This window comes from Marmota flaviventris, chromosome 1 (assembly GCF_047511675.1).
Source record: "Marmota flaviventris isolate mMarFla1 chromosome 1, mMarFla1.hap1, whole genome shotgun sequence".
NCBI lineage: Eukaryota > Metazoa > Chordata > Mammalia > Rodentia > Sciuridae > Marmota > Marmota flaviventris.
This window is the reverse complement of record NC_092498.1, coordinates 75,018,357-75,036,892: the sequence shown is the minus strand read 5'-3', so window position 1 is coordinate 75,036,892 and position 18,536 is coordinate 75,018,357. Positions and strand designations below refer to the sequence as shown.

At 32.8% G+C, this 18,536-nt stretch overlaps 1 protein-coding gene across 6 annotated transcripts in view; it reads left to right on the top strand.

Moving 5' to 3' along the window:
* Dgkb (diacylglycerol kinase beta) overlaps window positions 1-18,536 on the top strand; it is a 618,799-nt gene that overhangs the window by 246,483 nt on the left and 353,780 nt on the right. The gene's annotated exons all lie outside the window — the stretch shown is intronic.

Below are 18,536 nucleotides of genomic sequence, written 5' to 3'. Positions count from 1 at the left end.
TAGCTTTAACTCACTTCGTTTCTTAATTTTTTTTTCTCACTCCCTCAAGGCTCCATAACCAGTTACCCATTCTCTTACTACTTGCTGAATCTTTATCACCTTCAAAATATTTTCTAACTACATCTGCCCTTTTAATTGCTAATGATCATCAGTATTGTTTTCTGGTCTTTCCTGTCTGCATCTCTCTGGGTCATCTCAGTCCTACACATGATTTCTACTACCATCTGTGCAGATTGATAGCATTCTGTAGATCATCCTTATATCTCTTTTCCTGGTATTTCACAAATCCCTACAACTAACAAAGGAATACTGTTGAGTTTATCTTCTACTCCTCCTTAAATCTCTCTCTCTCTCTCTCTTTTTTTTATTTTAAAGTTCTCATGTGTCTCAGATTCTTCCAACAATGCATAGTGAAAATTTTCATACTTCCTCTTTGCTGCTTCCAGTCCTGATTGCACAGACCCATACTACTACTATCTAATCATGATTCCTGTGATATATTTAATATGGTGATGAAATCCACACTTTGTATCACATTCTGGCCTGCAGCTAACCTTCCCCATCCCCTTTTTCCCAGGTTCCCCCAAAGGCACCCAATCTTTTCTCATTCACAAGTCGTGAGATTTGCTGCTATCCATTTTCAAATAACCAGCTCTTGATTTGCCTCTCTCAAAAAGTCTTTGGGCATCTACATTACTTTTTATATAGCTTTATTGGATCCTAACCACATTTAATAATTTTTTTTCAGTTCTGTGCATGTTTGTCTAGCTTCCCAGAGAATTTGAGGTTCTTGACTCAAGGAATGTAAGCTACTTATTAAAGTATGCCTACTCTTTGCACATATTTTGACATATAGCAGTTCTCAAACAGGTATTGAATAATCATTTACCTATGAATGAATATTCTACTGAATTTGATGCTGAAGATTCCCTTAGGCATTTCTCTTGCTTATATTTAATTAAGAACAGTCTTCTTGTAAGATAAACAATATAGGTCTCCCACCACTATTAAAATAAGACTACATAATTAGGAATATAGATGTGAATATGTATATGAATATATATTTATATCTCTATATATACACTAATGTGCTATTATCTATGTGTAAAACAAGAAGCATGTTATCATTTTGGTTATTTCTAATAATTTTAGAAAATGAGAATATTTTTAAAAAACTTTTCAAATATATGTGAAGGAATTCCTAATATACCATATTTTATTTCAAAACATGAGATCATCCATGAACTGCTATTAAATATAGGAAAGTCCTCAGTCTGACTTGAATGATTTTAACAGAGTCTTCATTTTCTTATAGTCATTTAATTTCTGGGACATGAACTTTCCTAATGTTCCATAGCTAATTTAATCTTACCTGGTTTGTGCTGTCGTGTGCTTTTAATGACTAAACTTGCAAAATGTATCACAGCTAAGGAATTCTTTTAACATTAAAAAAAGCTCTATATTCTTGCTATGAGCTATAATGCTGCAAGTGACAATGATAAATGAGAGTGTATTTCTGAAGATGTAATTAATCTGCAACAGGGTCAGAACAGCTCCTTAGGTAAATGAAACTAAATCAGCTGTGTAGTCTATAATTAACTTACAACGATATTAGCCCAAGTGTAATATTATTCATTGTATATGTAAGGTATTATTTTCTCCATAAGAAAGTTGTAATTTGCTAAGTAATGATTAACAATTCATCTTAATACTTTAGTCATATTATCATAATATAATTGTCATACATTTTCATTTTATTCCATTTTCAGTTTCTATTTGAAATACAGAAGTGTGTATGCTTTTCCTTGTGAGTACAGAAATGAAAAATTTCAAAATTAAAGCCTGATTTTTTAAATGATTAGATTAGTTCCCACTGCCATACAATGCCACGTTTATTGCTAATTCTTGGAGGGTGTAGAGGCATATGCAACAAATATTAAGCCAAATCAGAGGTTTAGCTTTCAGTCTTTATTGAGTACCTGTTGGTACAGAAAAATTCAAAAGAAATAGAAGCCAGAATTTTTGATCTTTCAATCCATGTCCAAATTTTGCTAAACATTCCATATTGAATATTGAATTTATATCAGATTCCTGTGCTTAATGATTATGTGGATATTAGTTCATCAAGAAAAAACTTATTTAGTGTAAAGGGTGATGCTTTTAGGCATACTTGAGAATATTTTGTAGAAACAAGTAAATCAATTCAATGCAGAATGAAAATGTGTTTTGGTCAGGACTGCTTGAGATTCTCATGACCCCAATACCATTCTTGCTAGCTTAAACTATAAAGATACTCAAGAAAATGTATCAACAATGGAACATTATTCAATGCAATATTATAACATTATTAAATAGAATATTATACAATGGAACTGACTCATAACTGGGCCAAGAGTTTTTCTGTTTTTAGGTTGAGTTTAGGAGTTTGACAGCATCTTTAATGCCAAATTCCTTGTTCCATCTCTTGATTCATTTGATCTTTGACTCAATTCTTTTTGAGCTTTCCAGATGGTATTCTCTGGTTCAGTTTCACTCTCCATTTTGGGGGCTTCTTGTCTGAAATTTAGAATAAAGGATACAATGTTACTGCCCAGTTCTAACAGAAAATCCTAGATAATTGAAATGACTAGGAAAAAAATGAAAATCTCTTCAGGACATTGTTCTGGGCCTAGATTTTTTATATATGCACAAAATAACAAATGTGATTGCATTACATTAAAAAGCTTCTGCATGGCAAAGAAAACAATCTAAAGAGCAAAAAGACAACTTACAAAATGGGAGAAAATTTCCAACTATTCATCTATTATATCTAACAAAGGGTACATTTCCCGGAACTGGAAAAAAAAAAAAAAAAACAGAAAAAACATCCCTTTAAGAAGTTAGTGAATGACATGAATAGATATTTCTCAAAAGTCCATACACAGATGACCAACAAGTTATGAAAAAATACTCAACATCACCAGTTCTCTGGGAAAAGCAAATCAAAAACACAAGATACCATCTCACTCTATTTAGAATGACGAGTTTTTCTCAAAAAGACAAAAATGACAAAAACTGGGGGGCAATGGTAGCTAAAAGGGAACTCTGATACACTGCTGATGGGAATGTAAATGAGTACAGCAAATATGGAAGACAGTATGAAGTTTTCTTTCAAAATTAGTACTGGAATTTAACATATGTTTCAATAACCCCACTATTTGATATATAGACAAAGGTAATTAATAAAATTTCTATGTAGAAGTGATATCTGCATTTCCATGTTTATGGCAGCACTATTCACAATATCAGATACAGAATCTATCTAGGTATACACTGAATTGGTTAATAGAGAAAAACAATATATATACAATGGAATATTATTCAGCCATAAAAATGAACTGAGGCTGGGGATATAGCTTAGTTGGTAGAGTGCTTGCCTTGCATGCACAAGGACCTGGGTTCAATCCACAGAGTGACAAAAACAAACAAACAAAAAATGAACTTCTGTCATTTGCAATAACATAGATTGAACTGAGGACATTTATGTTAAGTGAAATAAGTCAGGCACAGAAAGACAAATACTGAATGTGCTCCTTGTATGTGGAAGATACAGTAGGTAACAGAGTAGTGGTTAGCAGAACCTGGGAATTGTACAGGGGAGAGAAAAATGGTAAGAGGATGGTTAATGGGTATAGAAGAGAGCATTTGGAAAGAACAAATAGCTTCCAGTATTCTATAGCACATTAGGATAACTGTAGTTGACAGGGAATATTTAAATATCCCAAGTTAGCTAGTGGAATTTTGAATCTTCCCAGCACAAAGAAATGATAAGGATCTGGAGTATAGATACGCTAAGTATTCTCATATGGTCATTACATATTATATACATGTTTTAAAATGTGATGTACATTAAGTACATTAATTGAAACTAAATGTCGTGTACACTAATGACACAAAGTAAGGCATATTAAATATGTGCATTACTTTGTGTCAATTAAAAATAAAAAATATATTTTAAAAAAAGGTGAAGTGAAGATGTTCTCAGAGAAAAAACTAAGTTTGGACTTGCACTCAAGTGACATAATTTTGAGGGATAGCCTAGTGCAAAGTAACAATGAAGAATCCCTTGTTCAAAATTGCTAATAATTTCAAGAATGCAGCAGTACAGTATTCAGCCACTTGTGGGGAAGCCCCCTAAGGTGAGACCCATGTGACAGCACAAATACCTTGCCCACGAAGCCAGCACTACATGTACTCATTCCTGAGGCAGTCAGGAATGAATGACCTGAGTTGCCATCATACCTAGAAGAATAATGATGCTGCTGGTGAGGATACTTTTACCTGAGCAACAGGAAATTTGTTCCCATACTAAAGAGAGGTTCTATTAATAAGACAAGAACTGTCTCTTATTCAGAAGGTGGTAAAAATTGTCTACATGAGTTCTCCCCAGGCCTCTTTGAGCTATAAACCTGGAACCCAAAATAACGAGTTAGCTGCCCTCTTTCTCATGCTGTAAAAATGTAAAAACAGTTGCCTTTATATCTGTTTGGATCTAATCTGCAGTATTGTATATACCCCATTATCCACTGTTCTTTCTTTCTTTAAAATTTTTTTGAAGAATACAAAAACTTCAGTGAGAGAGCTTTGGAATTCCCCACTCCTACTCATCTATTCCAAATGAAAAATTTGGCTGTGTCACATGATTAGCCATTAATTTCATTTTTTTCCACTGTGCCTCCATCTTTCAGAAGTTCTAACAAGAGAAATTAATTTCCCCCTTGTCCTGAGGTAATTTAATAAATGGGGGGGGGTACTTTATTAAGTTTTAATATGTATCTTATTTGTTCTTTATAAAATCTGACTTTTAATCTATTTCTGTTTCTCTAAGATTATTTTAACTTCATATTTTTCAGTATGGGGCAGAACAGTTTCCTCTTCCATTCCTGATGAATTCTCGCTATGAGTTCTTTGTTTCTGCTTGAAAACTCTGTAATTCTTTTCTGTGCTCATCTCTCTCTCAGGATACCTTGCCACACACCACCACTAGCAATCTATGCACATTACTTCCATTTTTTTAAGCTTCTTTCTAGAGCTCAACATGTTTAAGTACAGGATCAATTTCTTCCACCCAAAATAATGTGGATCATCACCTACTTCTCTTAAGCCTCTGATAATACTTTCCTTAGTGGACACCACCAAACTGCTAAGCAAAATTTTATATATTTTTATCTTTTTAAACTCATGCGAGCATTCTCTAGTATAAGTATCAATCTCCCTAAATCTGAGTAGATTAAAGGCAATAATAGTTTATTTTTTATCTAAGCTACATGTCTAGGATATGTTGCCAGTATAGTCTAATCCACATTATCCTCATTGATGGACCCACAATTGCTTGTTAGTTTCTCTAATGTTCAAATTAACCATAAACTCTCCTTAAGGTGTTTGACTGGTAATGGCATGCATTATTTTAGTTTAACTTTTTATCTAAAGCAAGATACATGGGCACTCTTGATTTTTGATGGTATCCAAAAATAGGGGAATTGAAATATAGACAAAAACTCCTAATGACTGTCATAACATGAATGCCCAGAAAGCAATAGAAAAAAAAATACATAAAAATATATATAAAAAAAGAGACAGATTAAACATTTTAGCAGTATCAGGAGGGTAGAAAGGATAATAATATAAAGGAGGAAGTAGTAGCAGGTATAAAGAAAATGAAAGTGTTTAAAAAATGATTTTTAAAAAAGGGACATATTTTGGCATCAACATGAAGAAGCATCTGACAGTAAAAATACAAGTGGGAGTGAATGAGAGGGAAAATTGACATTTGGGAGAAAGCCTTTCTAGAAAGCAGAGAAAGAGAAGAACTTTTAAAAAAGAGAAAACAACACTGCTAAGGAATTTATTACCCTATCCTACAAGAATTTCCCTGTTGAAAACACTATATCAAATTTTATTACTATTATCCAAACCACCAAATTTTTTTACTATCTTTATAATTAAAAATGCCACTGATGTTTTTTTTTTTTTTTTAGTTTTTTGAAAAAAATAAATTGTTTTACAGTATGCATTGAATTTTGAATTGTATACGTGCAATGTTAGAGATCTGTGACAAGAAAAGATGCTATTGACATTTTGGTAGATAAAAAAATAAGTGAATTTACAAATACATGATAATTTTAAAATTACAATAGTACAAATTTTTCTTTATTTGAATAAAACTGTATTAACTTTTTCACTTTATCCTATAAGCATGTACCTCTTGATAAAAATAACTTAAAGACTGATGAAAACTATTGCTATTCTAGTAGCATAGGCAAACACAAAATCATAGAAATGTTTATATTCTGTTTAATTTTTATTACATGAGTTATTCAGTTCATCTATATCTCGTTTAGTTCTAGGACCTGAAAGAGCATATTTGTTTTTCTTCTGCTATCTTACAACCAGAACCATCCCAAAAGCTTTCTTCTGATTTTCTTCCAAAATTTCCTAAATATATGTAATTTTATATATAAAACTATTGTCTTATAACTGAAGAAATATTTTAAATTATCTCTTGATCATTTAAATGCTCAGAATTAATGACTAAAACAGAGAAATAAAAAGAGTATACCAACAGCAACATATTTAATAATATATGTAATTTGAATTTTTATTAACTTATTTATTTGTTATCACAATGATGCTATTTTGAAAATTTACATGATACACTTCATTTTTTCAGTGTCCTATGTTTCATTTGTTTTACTGTATTGTGAATCCCTGTGGAGTATTCAGACATCTTGAAAGGATTCATGGAGCTTCCTCTCCAGGAATTATAACCAGTTGGAACCTTCAGAGTTGCAGAATTCTGATTTTTTAATTTGTGACCATAGCAATGAGCTATGATTCTTTGAGCTTCTATATGTGAACATTTCTTCTAGACACTTTACAAATAGCATTTTATTTCATTATCTACACATTGTTTGAGCCAGTCACTACTATTCTTGTCTCATTCTACTGAAGAGAAAAGTGTCATTCTGAGAGTTTACTTTTCCCAAGTTCACGCAGTTGGCATGCGGGGAGGTATCAGAATATAAACACTGTCTTTTTCATTCTTTTAAGTACGTCATTTCATTCTTTTAAGTTGTAACTATTATAATTAGGGTTTTTAAATTAATATATACTTTTTATGTCCTGTAGTATTAACAAACGGACATTTGTTCATCAGGTATGTTTATAAATTATTTCAATTTCTAATGGTTCTGAGCCAATAAAATTATATAGATAAGTAATGCATTACAGCTTTTAGTGTGGGAAACTATCTCACACTTGAATATATATTGTTATCTTGAAATCCTTAAATGGTCCAAATAGACCTATCTAGGTCCATTGTTTCAAAACCATCATGGCAAAATATAGCTTCCCACACTCCCTGTAAAATTTTGGAAATAGTGTGGTTTTAGAGATAGGATATTTTCTTTGAGTAACAATTGATAAAAATCCTCCCATGTCCTCTAGCTGCAAGTTGGTAACTGAGCTGAAAGTCTTCTGGTATACAATAGGCATGATTGAAGTCTTAGGCACATATTCACAATCAAAATGCTTCCCAACAGAGAGCTCTTGAATTGTGCACTTGGACCATTGACAGGCAAAAACATTATATCCATATTTGAATGTAAGACTCTTTTGCCTCTGCAGGGGAGAGGCAGTTACAGGTTGGTTCAGGTGACCAGGCAAAATAGTAAAATGCAAAACTAGTAAAATTGTACAGAGAATCTCCTTCTGTAGGATCATTTGCAGAAGTGTAGGTATTAAGTAGGAAAATGAAGAATGTAAGGTTTTCTGGACAAGAACAATGATGTGAATAAAGCTGTAAGTGGAGAATACACATAGTTCAAGTCCTATTTAGGGGAAGTGACCACTGCCACTTGCAGGGAAGAAGTTAATGACCCTAAGAGATGCAAAAGAGCAACATGGGGGACCTTGACAACAATTACAAGGAGTTTGCAAGTTAAAATGTTGTCATGAGGAACTGTAGGAAGATGTTGGAAAAGCAGTTGATCCTTTGAAAGGAACAGTGTTTGGGGAACAAAACCTGACCTCCACAAATTTCATTTAAATTTGATAAAAATAGAGCTAGGGAGGTCAATAACAAATTTGAATGATATGAGATGATAATGAAACAGAATAGGACTGTTATAGGACTGTTAGGATAAAAAAAATGGAAATGTACTAAGAAAAAAGACACAGTTAAGCCATTGGTAATGGATTTGGCATTGAGGAACTTCACAATATTTTCTGATTTACTAATGTCAAAAATGCATGCCTGGAACACAGAATAAAAACAGTCGCTGACATAAAGTCTGAGTGTACATGGATAGGGTGGACTCAGTTCGTTCCTGTTCTATTTAATGTATTTCACAAGTAGCAAGATGTGTTGACTACAGTGCCACTTTTCTCTTTTGACTCTAAGGTACCACCAGATCTTATTATCCAGTTTAGAAGCAGGTCAGTGTGCCTCACACGTGGAGTGATGTTGATGACTGATCCATGCTTGTGACTGATTTCTCTTAGCATCCAATCATTATTATTCCCGTCCTACTCAGCTTCCACTTGAATTGTTCTCTATTCTCACAAGTGAGTGAATCTCACAGTCCTTTGGATATGTAATCACTTGTCATATGAGTGTGTCTGGAAAAAAAAAAGAAACAAATAATATTCTTTTTTATTGAGTTTTTAAAGAATGACAGTAGAATGTACTATAATTCTTATTACACAAAATAATATTCTTAATGCTGTATTTCTTGGAGTTTAAACCATGAATATTTTTGATCTGTCAAATGTCAACAAGCTGTTTGCTGGCTTCAGATAAAACCACAATGAAGTAGTTTTGTTTAAATATATTTCATAAATTTGAAAAGTGAGATTAGTTACCATTTTCATAGATACTCTATTATACTATTAATAGACAATGCACTGAAGGGCTGTATCAATGATAAAGACAGAGCTGATCATTTTGTCTCAGTAATACTCAGGCTAAATTTCCTCTCATTAAATATTTTCAAATCAATTCCATGTTATTGCTTGTGTGCTTTAAATATGTAGTTAACATTGTTACTATTACATTGAGTTTTATCCACAACTCATAAAAATGAAAAACTCAAAATAAGCCAGTGGAATATAAATGTAATGATAAAATCACTCATAAAAGTTGTAACTCAAATAGTGAACCGAACTATATTACAAACTGTAGAAGGTAAATCTGTATATTCTCAGATAAACAAATTAGCAAGTGTCATGACTTTGCATAAACAGTCAAAACAGAAGAGATGATAGGAATTATGAAGATAAAAATCTTTTAAAATGAGCTTTTATTGGATTGATGATTTTTTTTTAACTTACCCCAGAGCTTTTTAGGTTAGATATCTCTGCCAATCTGGGTTATGAACTTTTCCTTAATTTTCAAACAAAGCACAATAACCTCTTTTGTAAACCAATTGAATTATTTTGAAACAATTGTCACACAATGCTTGCAAAATAAATAACTCTTATTTTTGCCAAAGGCAAGAAAGAGACCAGCACTTCTAAGGCATCATTAAAATTACATCTTCATGGTAAATATGCCACATGTTGACTGGAGAGTATTAAAACAACAATTGAAATGTTAATAACAAGTATTACATCCCAGAAGTGATGTATGGACAAATTTCCTTATCAAATGATACCGAAGACTCTGGCATGCAGTCATTTCCCTACACCTTGGAAGACCAAGTACAGAGTCTGCCTGCTAACAAATATTTCACATAAATGAAACCACTCATGTGATAAATCCACAAATGAGAGAAAATGTTCACTGATGTTTCTGTGCTTATCACATGAAAATTCATGTTACAGGCGATTAGTCAAAACTATTCAGCCATTTATTATGGAGAATTAAAAAGACATGATCAATCATAAAAACCCTGAAATAAAAATACCCTGAAGTGCGAACCCCCAAAGCCAATCCATATACTGTGAATATTTAGTGGTAAAATATCCCCCTCTGGATCTTGATGAAGTAGAGAAGAAAATCAATAGTGCGAAGGTGAATAAAGGACACATGTACTAAGTGTAAACCTTTTCAGTGCATTATTCAAGGAGTTGGGTTGCAACTTTAGGACTATGCTTTTTATTACTGAATTACCATGGCTGTCAAGAGACCGGATATTATATGAGCTTTTGCAATTACAAATGAGATTTTTTTTAAAAAAATTTGTCCATTAAAGTTATAACTTTCTTAAGTTTCTATCTCAGCATTAAAAAAAAAAGGCTTAGGAAATATAACTTACATAACATACAATTAGCCTATTATAAGGGCACAGTTCAATGGAGGAACCTTCATAATATTTTCTCTAGCAGTTATGACATTTTACATACCCCCCAACATTATGCACATTTCACTTTTTTCACAAACTCACCACATGTTTTCATCTTATTATGTTTCTTTTTTTTTTCTTAGAGAGAGAGAGAGAGAATTAGAGAATTTTAATATTTATTGTTTAGTTTTTGGCGGACACAACATCTTTGTTTGTATGTGGTGCTGAGGATCGAACCCGGGCAACATGCATGCTGGGTGAGCGTGCTACCACTTGAGCCACATCCCCAGCCCTTATTATGTTTCTTGATTGTCATTCTGACAGATGTGTGGTGACACTTCATGTGGTTTAGATTTTTATTTTTCTCATTAAAAATGTCAACCATCTTTTCATATACTGTTATTTTTATTTTGGTAGAAATGTCTATTCACATCCTTTGCCCATTTTTAAATTTGTTTATGTTTTATGCTGTTGAATTGAAGGAGTTTCTTATAGAAATTGGAAATTAATGACTTATCAAATATATGATTTGCAAATGTTTTCTCCCATTCCATGGATTGCTTCTTTCATTCTGTCAGTTGTTTCCTTTTTAGTTGGATGTAGTCCCATTTGTTTTTTGTTGCTATTGTTGCCTGTGATTTTGTTGTCATGTCCAAGAATTCATTACCAAGAGCAAGAAAGTTTCCTCAGGTGTTTTGTGATTGTATGGTATTAGATCTTGAGTTTGCTTTTCTCCATTTTGAATTAATATTTGTGTATGCCCTAAGCTAAGGGTCCAATGTTATTGGTTTGGCTATGGATAACCAGTTTTCCCTCTCTATTGTATATTCTTGGCATTTTTTGCCAAAGAACAGTTGACTACATATTTGTGGGTTCTCCATTGTTCTCCACATATCTGTCTTTATATCAGTACTATACTATCTTGATTACTGCAGGAAGTGTGATGCTTCTGATTTCTTCAAAATTGCTCTGCCTATTTGTGATCTTTTGTGGTTCCACAAAATTTTAGCATTGTTAAGTTCTCCTTCTATGTAAAACATTTTTGAGAATAGATAAGGATTTCACAGAATATATATAAATAGATTCTGAGTAGTATCGACATATTAACACTGTATGTTTTTTGGTCCATTCTATTCAATAGCCTGCCATTTTTTTGTGTCTGTCAAATTCTTTTATCAGACTTTTTGGTTTCTCAGTGAAAAAGTCTTTTACCTCCTTGCCTGGGTTTATTTCTATGATTTATTCTTTTTGGTGGTATTGTAAATGGGACAATTTTCCTATTTCATTTTTGGATAGTTTATTTTTGGTTTATAGATATGCAACTGATTTTTTGTATAAACTGTATAATCTGCAATTTAGCTCTACTTTTTGTTTGATTTTACTGTGTTCAGTTGTGTTGCATTCTTAAATATTTTCTACCAAGAAGATCATATCATCAGAAAATAGATAATTTTATTTTCTCATATAAAATTGGATGCCTCTTTGTTTCTCATTCTCCTCCTCGTCATTAGTGTCCTTCATCAATTTTATTCTTTTACAAATCTATATTTTTTTTTCCTGTGTGCTTAATTGCTCAGTCTAGGACTTCTATAATTATGTTGAATAAAAGTGAATAGGGTGAGCATCCTTGCCTTGTTTCAGATCTTAGAGGAAAATCTTTTACTTTTCACATTTGAGTATGATTTTAGTTGTGGGCTTTTCAAATATGGCTATTATTGTGTTGGAATGAGTTCTTTCTATATTTAATGTATACCTAATTTAGTGAGTGTCTTTTTTAATTGTGACATGGTACTGAATTTTGTCAAATGATTTTTTGGAATGTTTTGAGATTATTGTGCATTTAGTATTCTTCATTTTGCTAATATGGTCATTTGTATATTTGTATTTTGGATAATTGTATATTTGTATGGTGATTTCTATATGCTAAGATGGTTATATGTATTTGTTAAAACAATTATTGCATTCTGGGGACAAATCCTATTGGATCATGGTATATGGTTACTTTAATATGCTGTTGAATTTAGTTTACTAATATTTTGTTGAGGATTTTCTCATTTATGTCCTTCAGGGATAGAATTTCTTTCTTGTATTTTTGGAATTGATATCAAGATGATAATCTTACAGAACGTTTTGAAGTATTCACTACCTCTTCTGGTTTGGGGAAGAATTTTTAAAGGATTAGAATTGATTTTTAGAAGAATTTAAAAAATCTAATGTATTACTTTTCTTTATTGTAGGATTGTGATTACTGAGTCAATCTTAATTATTTTTTTTTTTTTTTGGTATTTTTGGGGTTTCTCTTTCATCTTGAATCTGACATAATAGGTTGTATGTTCCTAGGAATTTATCCATTTCTTATAAGTTGTCCAATTTGCTGCATATAACTCTTCATAATAGTCTTATGTTATACTGGCTCCTCTTCCATTTCTGATTTTGTGTCTTTGAGTCTTCTTTTTTCTTACATAAGCTATAGAGAAGAATTTGTCAATTTTATTTACTTTAAGAAGTTTTGTTTATTTTTTCCTATTATTTTGTTTTTATTATTTTTTTCTCTTCTAATTTTTATTATTTCTTTCCTTTTACAAACTTTGGATTAAGTTTGCTTTTATTTTTTTAAGTTCCTTGAGGAATAGTTAATTTGTTTATTTTAAATGTCTTATTTTAAATGTATCTATTGCCAAAAACTTTGTTCTCTGTACTTGTTTTGCTATGATATGTTGTATTTTCATTTTCACTTGTCTTAAAATAGTTCTAAATCCTCTTCTGATTTCTTTTTAAACCTAATGGTCACTCAAGATTTTGCTTCTTGATTTCCAAATAATTATGAATATTACCCTTTTCCTTCTGCTATTAATTTCTAGTTGATTTTGTTTCAGTTTTTTTTTTTTTCATTGTGGTCAGTAAACATACCAAATTTGTCTTCTTAAATTTTGAGATTTTTTTTTGTGTGTGTGATGAGCATGTGATTTATCTTAGATAATGTTCCGAGAATATCTTAAAAGAATATATTTGTATTGAATAGATGTTCAGAATATTCTTATTGGGACCATTTGGTCTATAGTATTCAAGTCTGCTGTTTCTGTATTGTTATTGGTTTTCTTTCAGGATGATTTAATCCATAAATGAAAGTAGAGTATTAAAGATTTCTACTCTTTTTGTATTGTTTTATAATATTCCCTTCAGATCTGTCACTATTTGTTTTAAATAATTAGATACTCTCTAACTGAATTGGATATATATATATATATATATATATATATATATATATATATATATAATATACACATACATATATAATTGTTAATCCTTTCTATTATTCTGAATCTTTGTTTATTATGTATTGACCTTTTTGTCTATTATATTTTGACTTAAAGTCTCTTTGATCTAAGTATAGCCAACCTTTCTTTTTAGGTTAGCATTTGCAAAGAATAAATTTATTCATTCATTGACTTTCAGCCCAGGTGTGTTTTTAAATATAAGATGCATCTTTTGTAGACTGCATTTATAATACATTTTTCTATTCTACTTTTCTTGAGAAATGTAATTAATTTGTTTTCAAAGTAATTATTGTTGGTAAAGAATTACAATTGCCAGTTTGTTGTCTTGTCTCTATTTTGTGGTTATGCTTTTTCCTCTGTTATTCTCTTGTATTCAATTTTGGTTTGATGATATTTTTGGTAGTGATATCCTTTCCTTCTTTCACATGGTTACTATGAGGCTGAATTGAACCTGCGTTGTTTTCACTGATAACAACTATTCTCTAATCACACATCAATGTTCTATACTTTTATTCTCCTCACTACAAACACAGTGTTATTGTTGTTAGTTTAGTTCTTTTCATATTATACATTAACATAATTGTACTTATTATTACTTTTTATCTTTTTTTAAAATTTTTATTGTTGGTTGTTCAAAACATTACATAGTTCTTGATATATCATATTTCTCACTTTGATTCAAGTGGGTTATGAACTCCCATTTTTACCCCTTATACAGATTGCAGAATCACATCAGTTACACATCCATTGATTTACATATTGCCATACTAGTGTCTGTTGTATTCTGCTGCCTTTCCTATCCTCTACTATCCCCCCTCCCCTCCCCTCTTCTCTCTCTACCCCCTCTACTGTCATTAATTTCTCCCCCTTGTATTATTTTTCCCTTTCCCCTCACTTCCTCTTGTATGTAATTTTGTATAACCCTGAGGGTCTCCTTCCATTTCCATGCAATTTCCCTTCTCTCTCCCTTTCCCTCCCACCTCTCATCCCTGTTTAATGTTAATCTTCTTCTCATGCTCTTCGTCCCTACTCTGTTCTTAGTTACTCTCCTTATATCAAAGAAGACATTTGGCATTTGTTTTTTAGGGATTGGCTAGCTTCACTTAGCATAATCTGCTCTAATGCCATCCATTTCCCTGTAAATTCTATGATTTTGTCATTTTTTAATGCACAGTAATACTCCATTGTGTATAAATGCCACATTTTTTTATCCATTCGTCTATTGAAGGGCATCTAGGTTGGTTCCACAGTCTTGCTATTGTGAATTGTGCTGCTATGAACATCGATGTAGCAGTGTCCCTGTAGCATGCTCTTTTTAGGTCTTTAGGGAATAGACCGAGAAGGGGAATAGCTGGGTCAAATGGTGGTTCCATTCCCAGCTTTCCAAGAAATCTCCATACTGCTTTCCAAATTGGCTGCATCAATTTGCAGTCCCACCAGCAATGTACAAGTGTACCCTTTTCCCCACATCCTCGCCAGCACTTGTTGTTTGACTTCATAATGGCTGCCAATCTTACTGGAGTGAGATGGTATCTTAGGGTGGTTTTGATTTGCATTTCTCTGACTGCTAGAGATGGTGAGCATTTTTTCATGTACTTGTTGATTGATTGTATGTCCTCCTCTGAGAAGTGTCTGTTCAGGTCCTTGGCCCATTTGTTGATTGGGTTATTTGCTATCTTATTGTCTAATTTTTTGAGTTCTTTGTATACTCTGGATATTAGGGGTCTATCTGAAGTGTGAGGAGTAAAGATTTGTTCTCAGGATGTAGGCTCCGTATTTACCTCTCTTATTGTTTCTTTTGCTGAGAAAAAAAAAAATTAGTTTGAGTAAGTCCCATTTGTTGATTCTAGTTATTAACTCTTGTGCTAGGGTGTCCTATTGAGGAATTTGGAGCCCGACCCCACAGTATGTAGATCGTAGCCAACTTTTTCTTCTATCAGATGGCGTGTCTCTGATTTGATATCAAGCTCCTTGATCCATTTTGAGTTAACTTTTGTGCATGTCGAGAGAAAGGGATTCAGTTTCATTTTGTTGCATATGGATTTCCAGTTTTCCCAGCACCATTTGTTGAAGATGCTATCCTTCCTCCATTGCATGCTTTTCGCCCCTTTATCAAATATAAGATAGTTGTAGTTTTGTGGGTTGGTTTCTGTGTCCTCTATTCTGTACCATTGGTCCACCCGCCTGTTTTGGTACCAGTACCATGCTGTTTTTGTTACTATTGCTCTGTAGTATAGTTTGAAGTCTGGTATCGCTATACCGCCTAATTCACACTTCCTGCTTAGCATTGTTTTTGCTATTCTGGGTCTTTTATTTTTCCATATGAATTTCATGATTGCTTTCTCCATTCTTACAAGAAATGCCATTGGGATTTTGATTGGCATTGCATTAAACCTATAGAGAACTTTTGGTAATATCGCCATTTTGATGATGTTAGTTCTGCCTATCCATTTTATACTACTATAAAATTTCATCTCACTCCAGTCAGAATGGCAGCTATTAAGAATACAAACAACAATAAGTATTGGCAAGGATGTGGGGGAAAAAGTACACTCATACATTGCTAGTGGGACTGCAAATTGGTGCAGCCAATATGGAAAGCAGTAGGGAGAATCATTGGAAAACTGGGAATGGAACCATCATTTGACTCAGCTATCCCTCTCCTCAGTTTATACCTAAAGAACTTAAAAAGAGCCTACTGCAGTGTTGCATCCACATTAATGTTTATAGGAGCATGATTCACAATAGCTAAACTGTGGAACCGATCTAGATGCCCTTCAATAGATGAATGGATAAAGATACTGTGGTATATATACACAATGGAATACTCCTCACTATTAAAAGAGAATAAAATCATGGCATTTGCAGGTAAATGGATGGAGTTAGGGAATATTATGCTAAGAGAAGTAAGCCAATCCTCCCAAACAAATGTTTTCTCTTATATGTGGGTGCTGTTCCATAATGGGGGTAGGGAGCTTGGGATGAATGGAGGAACTTTATAGATAGGGAAAAAGGGAGGAAGGGGATGAGAGGGGGCATGGGGGTAGAAAAGATGGTGGAATGAGACATCATTACCCTAAGTCATGTATGAAGACAAAAATGGTGTGACTCTACTTTGTGTACAACCAGAGATAAGAAAAATTGTGCTCTCTATCTGTACTATAAATTGAAATGCATTCTGCTGTCATGTATAACAAATCAGAATACATAAACAAATTTACAATTTAAAAATGATTTTCTGTAAGATTTAAGTAATCCATGTTTGCTTATATACTTACCTTTACAAGTGACATATGTGCTTTAAAATACTTCTCATGTTGCTGAACAGCATCTATTCATTTCAACTCAAAGAACTTTCTTTAGCACATGTTTTATTTTTTTTTCTTTTTAATTTTTTATTGTTGGCTGTTCAAAACATTACATAGTTCTTGATATATCATATTTCACAATTTGATTCAAGTGGGTTATGAGCTCCCATTTTTACCCCATATACAGATTGCAGAATCATATCAGTTACACATCCATTGATTTACATATTGCCATACTAGTGTCTGTTGTATTCTGCTGCCTTTCCTATCCTCTACTATCACCACCCCCCTCCCCTCCCCTCCCCTCTCTCTCTGCCCCCTCTACTGACATTCGTTTGTCCCCCTTGTATTATTTTTCCCCTTCCCCTCACTTCCTCTTGTATGTACTTTTGTATAGCACATGTTTTAGTATTGACAAATTTCTGCAGTTTCTTTTTAATCTGGCAAAGAATGTCTCCTTCACCCCTTTTATATTTTTTTCTTCCTCTTTCATATCTAAGAATAGTTTTGTTAAATTCACTATTATGAATTGGCAGGGTTTTTTTAGTACTTCAATGTGTCATTCCACTCTCTCCTGGCCTATGGAGTTTCTGCTGAGAAATACCCTGATAGTTTATTTTAAGTGTTGCCTTGTTTGTGGTAAGCTTGCTTTCAAAATCTTTGGCTTTGTAAAAATCTTTTAGCAATTTTGTTAAAATGTGTTTCAGTGTAGAACTCTTAAGATTTAACCTGTTTGGGTTTTATGGGGCTTTATGAATCTGGGTGTTCATTTCCTTCTCCAGACTTGGGAAGTTTTCAGCCACTATTTCTTTGCATAATCCTTCTGCCTCTTTCTTTTCTTTTTTGAACTCCTATAATAAATATGTCGTTTTATAAGATGACGTCCTATAAGTCCTGCAGTCTTTCGTCAGTATGCTTCTTTATTTTGCCCACCTGACTGTATGGTCTCAAATTACCTGTTTTCAAGTTCATTAGTTCTTCAACTGAATCTAGCCAATTATTGAATCTTTCAATTTTTTTTCCAGTTCAGTCACGATCTTCTTTAGCCATACACCTTGTCCTTTTTTTTTTTTTAATAGTTTATTTCTTTATTGAACTCATTTTGTTCATATTTAGTTGTTTGGGTATCTATTTTCTTGTCTTATAGTTCCCCAGTTTATTTATGTGGATCATTTTGAATTCTTTGCCAGAAAATTTGTAGTTCCTCTTTTCTTCAGGGTCATTTTTGTGATCTTCATTAGTTTCCTTTGTTGGTGTTATGTTTGTTTCCTTCATTCTTTGTAATTCTTTCATCTTTGCATTTATGTCTGAACATTTTTAGAAGTGGACAGTTCATCTAGTCTTTAGAGAAGGACTTTGACTAGTCAGCATAGCATGAGATTCTAAACAACTAGAGCAACAGTAACTGTTGGCATCTGTGATCATGAGTTCTTTGCTTCCCATGTGGGAAGGGTTGACTGAGTTCACCTGCTGGGCAGAGCTAGTTATCAGGGCTCTGTAATTAGGCAGGGTTGCTGAAATAGATTACTGCCAAGTTGCCTGAACATAGGTGCTGAAAGTTTTTCTTATTTCTAGATATACACTGGTAGCTTTTCCATGCTGATTGCCCCAGTGTTCCCTGTGAGGTG